The sequence below is a fragment of the Eurytemora carolleeae genome, unplaced genomic scaffold (assembly GCF_000591075.1).
Source record: "Eurytemora carolleeae unplaced genomic scaffold, Eaff_2.0 scaffold291, whole genome shotgun sequence".
In the NCBI taxonomy this organism is placed as follows: domain Eukaryota; kingdom Metazoa; phylum Arthropoda; class Copepoda; order Calanoida; family Temoridae; genus Eurytemora; species Eurytemora carolleeae.
Genome location: NW_019396567.1, coordinates 207,075 through 218,778, shown reverse-complemented (window position 1 = coordinate 218,778; position 11,704 = coordinate 207,075).

Genomic DNA, 11,704 nt, shown 5'->3' with positions numbered 1-11,704 from the left:
AATTTCTAAAAAAAATGCCCCCAATTTTAATTTTAATTATCATATAAAAAAAATTTGCCCCCAATTAAAGAATTTGCCCCCATTTCTTTCAAATTTGTCAATCCCAAATGGGATTGAAAAAGGAATTATATTGACCCCTGTTTCTCATTAGTCCCAAAAAAACATAATATAGACTGATTAACGATATAATATGATATGGGACACCCTGTATGTGTAAAATACACAGCACAACACAAATATTTAATAGCACATACCAAACAACTATATTAATAGGTAAAAAGTCACGATGGACTTTTAACCAAGACCTTTTTTACCAATTAATCTATTTTTCCCATATGAAAATTAATCTTTTTAAATACGAATTCTCTGTAAAAGTGATTGGCGGATTTTAACTGTAAAAATATTTATTACGTTTCAAGGTGGAAAACTGACTAAGTCATCTTTATTTTTAGCCAGATAAATATTTAGAGGGTACCTTTTTGAATTAGACATGTCATTCTACAAATGGAGTATCACTAAAAAATCGAAATCAAAAGCAATCTTTTTGCAAATGTTAAGATTACTTTACAGAACGTACTCGGCATTGTCGCCATATTTAAACAGTCCTGGTCCGAATTTCATGAATTTGAGCTGCGTCTCAAATCCACCAACAACCGGTTTTAATAGCGCGGGCTTAAATATTGAAATATTGAATACAATTTTTAGTAGAACCAATCATATTTGAGCCGCATCTTAAATTTAAGCCACGGCTCCAATTCATTATTTTCCGCCTCAGCATTCACCTGTCTCATAGGATATTAATCAAAACTTTCCCACTTTTAGTGGTGGGAAATGAAATAGTCAAGTATTTGCATGTTTTCCCGCGTTTTTTTTTACAAGTTTCGAGGATTTCTTCCACGCTTCAGCAGCCGAGAGACTTTAACTTGCGGTAACACGGTGGCTGAACATTTACTTCATAAAGTGTAGAATTTAAATTTGCATCCTCTCAATCTTATTCAATTATCATCTTTTTCTGTGGTAACAATTTTGTTCCTAACTACAGTGAGAACTAGAAAACTCTGGAATAGGAAGACGACAGTTAGACTCAAGTTATGATCTTTAATATAGTCCAATGAACGAAAGACACAACAAGTGTGCAGTGTAAACAGACCTATTTCACTTAATGAGCGGTACAATAAGTTACTGGTAGACCTCTTTCTTTGTAACAACATCAAATAAATTAAATTATTGGAGTAATGGAGTCTCTTATTAAAATATCTATAAATCTAACATTAGAGAAACATACTTAAAAATTTAAATACTAAAGTGTAGTGACAAAAGATTATTAATTCTAATGTTTCTGATGTGAAATGTTATCTTTATGATATTGCATATTATTAAAGCTTCATCATTCTGTACGAGGTGTAAAGATCTAGCTGTATTTAAGGAAAAGGAAGAGAGCTGGTACTGAAACCATATGAAAGTTGAACTTTCGGGCTTTTTAATTTTCAGATAAGTTTTTGATATAACAAACTTTTTTTTCAAAACACTCCAATAAGAATTTAAACAATAAATAGTCTTAACTATGCCATTTTTATTCCTACAAAATTAAGTCCCCCCAATCCAATAAAAAGTAACTGAGATAGTTTTAACAGTAAAACATTATAAAGCTGTATAGTGTATTTACTGGAACCACTTACACTTTCTAAATCAGTATATTTCCTCAGATCCCATTTAACGTCATTAAACCACATCAAACCCTATTCAACCACTTTAACCACAGAAATCTCACTTTTTTCTTCAGTTTTCTAAAAACCTCTTCAATAAAAGCTAGAACATAGAACAAATAAACCTATCTTAAATAAACTTATCTAGCTGATGGTGTAAACCTTTAAACTTATTCTAGCTGATGGTGTAAACCTTTAAACTTATTCTGGCTGATGGTGTAAACCTTTAAACTTATTCCAGCTGATGGTGTAAACCTTTAAACTTATTCTAGCTGATTATACCTTTAAACTTATTCTAGCTGATGGCGTAAACCTTTAAACTTATTCTAGCTGATGGTGTAAACCTTTAAACTTATTCTAGCTGATTAAACCTTTAAACTTATTCTAGCTGATGTTACTTTTAAACTTATTCTAGCTGATGGTGTAAACCTTTAAACTTATTCTAGCTGATGGTGTAAACCTTTAAACTGTGCCAGTTAATGGTGTACACCTTTAAACTTATTCTAGCTGATGGTGTAAACCTTTAAACTTATCTAGCTGATGTTGTAAACCTTTAAACTTATTCCAGCTGATGGTGTAAACCTTTATACTTATTCTAGCTGATTAAACCTTTAAACTTATTCTAGCTGATGATTTAAACCTTTAAACTGTGCCAGCTGATGATGTAAACCTTTAAACTGTGCCAGCTGATGGTTTAAACCTTTAAACTGTACTAGGTAATGGTGTAAACCTTTAAACTTATTTTAGCTGATGATGTAAACCTTTAAACTGTGCCAGCTGATGGTGTAAACCTTTAAAATTATAAACGTTGGGTATTTCATCTCTTTCAGTCTTTAGTTGTTCAGAGAGTATTTCACTTTCTTTATTATAACAATTTCTTCACCATTTCTTAATTATATTAGTTTTGTTAATTTAATTGATTATAATTTGTCTTTAAATCCATAAATTTCTAATCAAAGCATAGAAGAAGGAAATCGATTGATTAGCTTAATGATGCTGTTTGGAAACACTTGATTAATTTTCTTCACAGATTCCTGAAATTTACTTTAAACTCCCTTTAATGGGACTGTAAGTGTTATTTCAAGTGAAACCCCATGCAAAGATGACAATGCCCGATTCACAAAGGTACCCGTAGAAGATTTGTCTGATCAAGTAAGAATTAGATATCAATGATTTTAAATTTGAAAACTTATCATTTTCAACTGTGGTATTCTCAACAACAGTGACAATTGCGCGTTTCTACTGCAAGTAACATATAGGAATTATCAAAAATACCCATTTTCAAACCTAGAAAAACGACATTATTTTTCACATCATTGATCAAAGAAAGGTTTCAAGTGTACCGTCGTGAATCGAACATTCCCATCGTCTCATGGAGGGTCACTTGAAATTACGCTTACTGTCCCTTTCTTTCAAGATTACAGAGACTGTTCACAAATTTGAAGTGACCACCCCTATTAAGGATTGTCGCACGGCCGATGGACAACGGTACCCTTCAAACCTTTATCCGAGTAACAACGAGAAAGATATCTTTGTTCTCATTTCTTAAAAAGTGATTGATTGATTTCTGTCAATTTGTAATAAAATAATATTTATTATTTACCATAAAAGTTTATTTAGTTAAAACCGTTGCAATATTTAAACTATATCTGTAGGCCTTTATACTTGAACTATAGTATTACAGTATTTTTCATTTTAGAGTTGCAAGGAACCATATATTTAAGGAAACATACAGTTTAAATTCTTTACAGTCGTCTCTGAAGTCTCATCCTTATATCAACCAGACGGTAATGTCCCTTCTCTAGCTATCATGTTACCTTCTTTAGAAATTCGAAATTGAAATGGATAGTCTAGGGAAAATACTGTATTAGTGCTTAACAACTTCACATGTAGGATAAACTTAAAGGGACTGTTCGATTGACAGTATGATGTCGCAGACCTTTGATATTTGAAACTATGAATTATGGCGGACCAAAAGGTTTTAGTTTTAAACATCAAAGTTTTCAAAACACCTGAACAGATATAAGAATCAGTTTAGTTTCTGTTTAACTATATCCACACTGCAATAGATATATCTATAATAACATTCAACGGAAAAATTACAGTTAGATATATCGCACACTCTGTGCGGTATAATAATTTCTGCTTCCTTCATAACTCATGTTGTGTTGTTACCTTTCAGCGATATATCAACAATATAGCTATTTTTAAATTTGCGATATATCTAACCGTAACTTTCCGGTTAAATGCGAAAGCGGTTTTTTTGCAATGCAACTACATTCCATATTATATGTGCAGAGTATCGTGTATGTGTTTCAGAATGTGTTTGCTTTTGATGTGCACTTCAACTTCGCAATTTTGTAAATACTCGAACATATCATCGATCAAACTTATTATACTTCCAAAATATAAGTTGGTGCGTCAAAATAGAATTAACCTGTTTCAATTCAATTTTGAATTAGTTAACAAGCCTGTAAGAATGTTCCTGTGGTTCTACCAAATCCCCCATTTAATGTCGGTGTTTAAACAGTTATATTCGGACATACAAACAAACATCTTTTGTTAAAAAAATAGCGCACTTTTGCAGGAACGCAAATTTTTAGAACACTCATCGGGAGGAACAATATGTGACACAAACACCCCAGTTTTCGATAAAAGGACACCAAGGCAATTGTCACAGTTGAAGAGGTGTGTGAATTGACAAAATGTATGGTTTTCCAAATACAAACTGACCAAAATATATTCTTCTTATANGATCAAATGTAAAGTGATCAAATGTAAATTGACCACATGTAAATTGACCAAATGTATGGTTTTCCAAATACAAACTATCCAAATGTAAATTGACCAAATGTAAATTGACAAAATGTATGGTTTTCCAAATACAAACTATCCAAAATGTAAATTGACAAAATGTATGGTTTTCCAAATACAAACTGGCCAAATGTAACATGACCAAATGTAAATTGACCAAATGTTTGGTGTTCCAAATACAAACTGATGAAATGTAAATTGATGAAATGTAAATTGATGAAATGTAAATTGATGAAATGTAAATTGATGAAATGTAAATTGATGAAATGTAAATTGATCAAATGTAAATTGACCAAATGTATTTTGACCAAATGTAACCAGTCCGTAACGATCAGTTAAAGAGACCCCACTCTATAACCAAAAGTTTTCTATCTGATTTTTCATTCCACGATTTATTTTGCAAAAATATCACTTTTAAGATTATTTGTATTATTATTTTTAAATTTGAATTTAAGTAATCAAATATGTTTAGCAAGTGTAAAAAAATAGATTGTATTGAAATACGGAAATCCTTGTTGTAAACTATTCTAAGAATTATGCTAAATATAAGTTCAACCAAAATCCTTTTTTCTTTCTCATCGCTGACTAATTAAATTCAGTTCAGGACGTTAACTAACTAGTTAATTAACTGACTTAATATCTATTTGCCTAACTGACTAACTGACTTATTGACCAACTGGCTAAATGACTAACTAACCATATAATATATATATATATATATATGACTAACTGACTCAATGAATAACTGGCTCAATGACTAACTGACTAAATGACTAATAAAACCGGGTTACAGACTCCGAAACCCGGTTTTATGATATGCAAAAAGTTTCAGACTCTGGATTTTCCTCTACACAACATGGGTTCAATACTTATGGGCGTTGTTTCTACATTTCCATAGCATCATACTTCCGTACCCTTGACATCTCTAGCTTTATAAACATTTATTAATTCAAGAACATTCACCGCCAGGGGCGTATTCTGAATATTTCTAGGGGATGGTATTCTTTTTCTTTCTAGAGGGGGAAGGGTGGGCTCAGCAACCAATGGGTTCAAAAAAAATAAAAACAAAGATTTCACTGATCCAGGGCGGTGGGGCTGAGCTCCGATAGCCCCCCTGAATACGTTCACTGTATGCACTTTAGAGTGTTCTGGTAAACATGATGATTTATTGAATACTAGCTGAAGCACCCGGTGAATTTAAATACTTAAAAAAAATTAAATTTTTGAAGAAAAAAAGTTAGATTTTTGAAGAGAAAAAGAATCAATTTTTTCAGTCTATGTTTGTTACACAGGGTACCCATGGGTATCCTCAAAAAATGTCAGCCAATTTAATTCAGCCGTTTGACCAGCTATAGCTAACATATCATATAAAAATATGCAAGAGTGAAGAGCTTTATTGCATAGATTGAGGACAGTATTCGAAGTATTTAATCGTGATAATAATTTTTTAGTCCTAGACTCGTGAAATACTCAAGTTCTGACATTATATAAATATGGGTCCGAGACTCGTGAAATACTCAAGTTCTGACATTTTATAAATATGGGTCCTAAACTCGTGAAATACTCAAGTCCTGACATTATATAAATATGGGTCTGCTTTAGTTTTGTTTTCAAATTTACCGGAATTTTAAAATATGTCTTTCAGATTTCAATTTAAAAAAAGCAAATATCTTTTTAGGATGTAAAGGTTAAATATACAGGGGGTGGCAATGGGGGCTATGTCCCCCCTGGAAAAGTGAAGGCTATGTCCCCAACGTAGGCTTTTGAACTACAAATTAAATAAATGAAAACGAAATGCAAAAATATCAAAAGATCAAATGCCAAATGATCAAATGCCGAATAGTTGAATAGTTTAAATAAATTAAACGAAATAGTTAAATAATCTAAATAAATGAAAACGAAATAGTTGAATAGTTTAAATAAATAAAAACGAAATAGTTAAATAATCTAAATAAATGAAAACGAAATAGTTGAATAGTTTAAATAAATAAAACGAAATGATAAAACAAAAGTATTTAAGTTAAAATGAGTTAACGTAAATGTAAACTATATAATTATTAGTTTCACATGATGATGCAATTAACTGTTATGCATTTATGATATTAGAAACTACTAATTGGACAGTGCAATTACAAGCGGAATTACAAGTGTAGATTGAGCAAGAAAATGCAAAATTTTTTGAAATCACAAACTTACAAACCTTAAATTCCCAATCCCATTATCTTTGCAACTAGATGGGGTAAATCTTTTATATTTCAAACTTCGGCTATTTGATTTGACAGAATTTCTACTCATATCAAAGATCTGCATCATCAGGTTGCAAAGCTATTGTAATTAGAATTAAGATCATTTAGTAATTTTTTATATATTTGGGTTAGAAGACCAACCTCAATCCTTTGATCGTTATTTTAACGGCTTTAGATCGTCATGAAGGGCTCAGTCTTTGTGGATAACCCTGTATAATTAGCCGAGGACCAAGTTTGAATTTTAATCAAGGAGAATTGAATAGAAGGAGGGGGCAATAGGGCTTCCGTATACTTTGCTGTGACGTTTTTGGACTGCTGAAGAACTAGTTTTTGCGTAACAACAATAATAAAGATTGTAAACAAAAACACAAATAATAAACAGACATCTAGGGGGGGGGGGGGCGCAGGATAACCTTGAATTTGATTGAAAATGTCTCTGTTATAAGATCCTTTTCGTATAAAACTATAAAATCCTTAACTTTTTCAATCTTTTTTAACACTACTTTTACAGTTTACTAACTCATGTTTGTTTTCATTAGATCGGCTGCCTTTGTTATTGTTGTTACGCAACAACTAGTTCTTCAGCAGTCCAAAAACGTCAGAGCAAAGTGTACGGAAGCCCTATCCCCCCTCCTTCTATTCAATATCTCCTTGATTTTAATAATATTATGAATAAAACTGGGGTTATTTCTTATCCCATTAATTATCTAGAAACCTGTATTTGTATCTTCAATTAATCCATCCTGTGAATCCCCATATCATATTATAAAAGAATGGTTCTAAAATAAAATTTCCGGGACCTCTCTAGCTATTATACTTGCCGTAATTTGTGATCTTTTAGAGAACATTAAAAAAAATATTAGTTGATAGAAAATCCACGAAATGGATGAATGGTCTAATCAGCTGAGTAGGAATTTTTTTATTTATTTCCTGTTTATCTGTGATTTCCTGCCATTTCCTGCATCCGGCCAATTAACCACAAAATTGTTGTGAGAGCAACCATTACGTAGTGTAACCCTAAAAGTCTGGAACTAAATGTTCTGGCCTCTACCCCCCCCCCCCCGCACAACCCTAGAAAAAGTCTATACGGTCCAAATAGAGATACAATGCATGTACAATAAATAGGCCAATATTTTACAGGCTAGTCAGTAAGTTTATGAATATTTAATAAATATTTCATAAGTTAACGGTAAGCAAATTTATTTCTAAGATGTTAAGTAGTGAAATAATTGAAATTGTCGCTTAGTTTCCTCGTAAATGGCCGATATTGTCTAGCTTTACATTAAGCATTATTTGCTCAACAAACCTACTGTCAGAAGGAAAATATTCCAAGAACCACCATAGCTTATTTCACATACAAGTGTATTGCAGCTTTTAAAGGGATGTACGCGTAATTTCAAATGACCCTCATGCAAAAATGACAATGTCCGATTTACAACGCTACCCAACTGTAATCTGATTTAAAATGTGAACGATACCGTTGTTCTCTGAATCAAAAAGTGTTTATTTCTGCGAAAACTGCTTCTTATATAGACTTAAGAGATACGCAATTTTCACTTTTGCTGATAAGGTTTTCTTTCGCAAAATATTTGCGCAATTTTTGCGGAAGAAAGGGAAAAGTTTTACTTTCGTTGCGCTACATTTTTACGCTAAAAAATGGCACTTTAAGCGATTATTCGCAAACTTCATTTCGCGCAAAATTGTGCTATTCCGCTTTTGTTTTATTCTGTTTTTCGCAATTTTGCGGAACATATTCTCATAAAAAGTTTGATTAAAGGTGTAAACTGTATATACATTTGTTATTTATTATTATTGTTATTTTTTGCAAATAATTGTTATGCTTAAAAAGAGAACTGTGCACGCTCTCCGACAAAAATCTAGCAGTATTTTGCCAACTAAGCTATGAAACAGACAGGTAGTATTTTGCCAACTAAGCTATGAAACAGACAGGTAGTATTTTGCCAACTAAGCTATGAAACAGACAGGTAGTATTTTGCCAACTAAGCTATGAAACAGACAGGTAGTATTTTGCCAACTAAGCTATGAAACAGACAGGTATTATTTTTTGAATGTATGTGTCTAAGCCAAGAAAATAATTATTTGTGAGGCCAAGGCGTTGAAACACTTCAAAGTTGAGGCTGTATAGAAATTTGATAACGCAGGGTTGTCTTTATCAATCATTTGCATTCGACTAAAAGTAGTCAACATTTGAAATATCAAAGGTTGCCACGGGCCAAAAACACAAAGATTCAGACAGCTAAAAGCAATGCATCAATTTTCAATTTTCGATTTTTAATTTTCTAATTTCTTATTTATTAATTTTGTCCATCAATTTGATGTTTTTGTAACTAAAAGTAACCAATTCGGAGTAGCATATTCATAATTTTGTTTGTATGTTTTTAAAAAAAAACCTTCAGTTGTTTGATTCTGTGCTGAAACTTGACTGTAACTCTCAATTTTGGTCAATTTGGTTAAAAATATCATTTTTTGCGTAAACATTTACGTTATGTTGAATATTTCCGGTTTTGCGCAAATTACACACACAAAAAATTGTTTGCGCTTCATGCGCAAAAGTTTCAGAAAAAAAATGTGCGCAAAAAATATGGTCATTTCGTGGAAACCCTACTTTTGAAACGAAAAAAAGACAATTTAAAGAGACAAAAACTTTGATATCTTGATCAGAAAAGGCTTTCAAGGGTACCGTTGTAAATCGAGCATTGTCATCTTTGATTTGAAGTTCTTATGAAATTACGCTTACAGTCTCTTTAAGAGAAATGTAAACATAAATATGAAGGTTTCTTGGACCAGATTTGTTGAAACATAAGACATGGTTGAACTGCAAAGACATAGTTCAACCACTTCTTTTTTACTTGAACTGGCTTCAAGAGAAGTTGTTGAACTATGTCTGCGAGGTTAAGCTCACCCATTTCGAAGTGTACTGCATTGATTTGCAGTACTCTGTCCGAATAAATAACAAGTTTTAGTAGAAAGTGAGCGTTATACACGCTATTCATTAATTCTGGCCCCTGGTGAAACTTCCTTGTAAGCTGTTCCATCTTGAGTACATACATATCTCTATTAACATGGTTTAACTGCAGTTTCTGGGAGCAATGTAAACAAAATTAAACCTCCTCAAGACAAGTTGTGTTTATATATGCAGAACATTTATTATATAAACAAATATTTGAAGGCTCCTGGTGTATTTTCCTTGTTCTGTCCCGTCTTTACATGCAGTCTATATGTTTGTTACCCGTACATGTGGTTTATATGAATTTACCTAGACAAAGGACTGTTCAGGAGAAAGTCTGAATCCGCACGCGTTAAGATCTCCAATTCACATTTCCGGTCACAGCAGGTCAAACCTGGGGTTTACGCACACACACACACACCTACCGACTTATATCATTTCAACATTCTCACACAATCTTGCTTTCACTATTTACAAGTACCGCTCGTGCACGGAGAAGTGCGCCTCAGGTCTGCGCGCACAGAGCTCTTGAGATATACTGATTCATTTCTATTCCACAGTAAATGTTAGACTACAAAAATGGAAATCAGAAAATATGGATTTTTTAAAACAAAAATTAAAAACTGAAAATTTTTAACCTTAATAGAAACAAAAATCATTTTTTAATCAAAATTTTGTTAATTTAAATTTCTCTTTAATTTTTTTATTTCAATTCTTTGTTTTAGTGAACTTTCAGAAATTTGATATAAAAGAGGAAATATATACAACCCTGTTTCAGGCAGGCCTCTGCTTGGCTTTACTCTCATACATGGATGGATAGATAGATAAATAGATATATGGATAGATAGATAGATAGGTGGAGAAACCGGGTGTATGAGTCTCCAGACCGAATAAACAGCTGATGAAACACAGACAGACAATACTAGGGATTAGCAGACAAATCCAGGCTATTGACAAGGGAAATGTACACGGAACATACATATCTTTATTTAAAATATAAGTATAGGCATGTAAACATATGTAAATACTTTTAAAAAGCAAAGAAACTTCAGTGCACTTTCTAAATAAAAAGTATATAAGGGTTCCTGGTGTTTCTTCCTTGGTTTTATAAAGAGGAGAAGCAGCTCTAAAAAGAACAATAATAAAGCTTAAAAGCTTTTTCTGATCATGAGTACAAATTAGATATCCATGATTATAATTTAGGAATCTGCTAGAGTATCCTAGTTCTCCTCCCTGAAGATGAGAAGCCAGGTTTCTTATTCTTAGGACTTTTTATGAATCGTCTTCCTGCAGATATGTGTTCCCATCTTCTGACAGAGTTGAGTGCTGATCCTAGACGTGCTACCAGAGCCAAAGATAATATAATATATATTAAAGTTGAATTTACTAGAAAAAAGTGTAAAACGGCCATTTTGTTGTACTGATTCCATACTGCAGGTGTACTTCACATATTTGTGCTATATAACCTTTTGGGCCTTGGAACATCATTTTATAGAAAATCTAAAATTAATATTAAAAGAAAACCAAATTATGAAATAGGCTGGTTTCATAATTGACCAATGATCATTTCACATAGACACTATGCCTTTCACTTTACAAAGAATGATTTTCCGTTATAACTATAAATTAAATGATGTTTTTTATTCACCTAATTCATTTTATAAAGTTTATTTAACAGCTTAAAAGAAATTCGAAATTGAAATGGATAGTCTAGGGAACATACTGTATTAATGTACTCTACTGCATATAATTTGTCAAAATTTACATGATTTGTACACTTTAAACTCCCTTTCAGGCTGAAAGGGACTGACGAAATTCATACAGAGGGATTTTCTTAATTCCACTCTAATATATATTCTATTCTCTTTGACCAGAGCAGACGAGCTCTGAGGAATAGGGTTTCCACGAAACAGTCAATTCTCTTCCGCAACAGTTGCGTGGTTTTGCACAAAATTCCTTTTTTTTTGCGA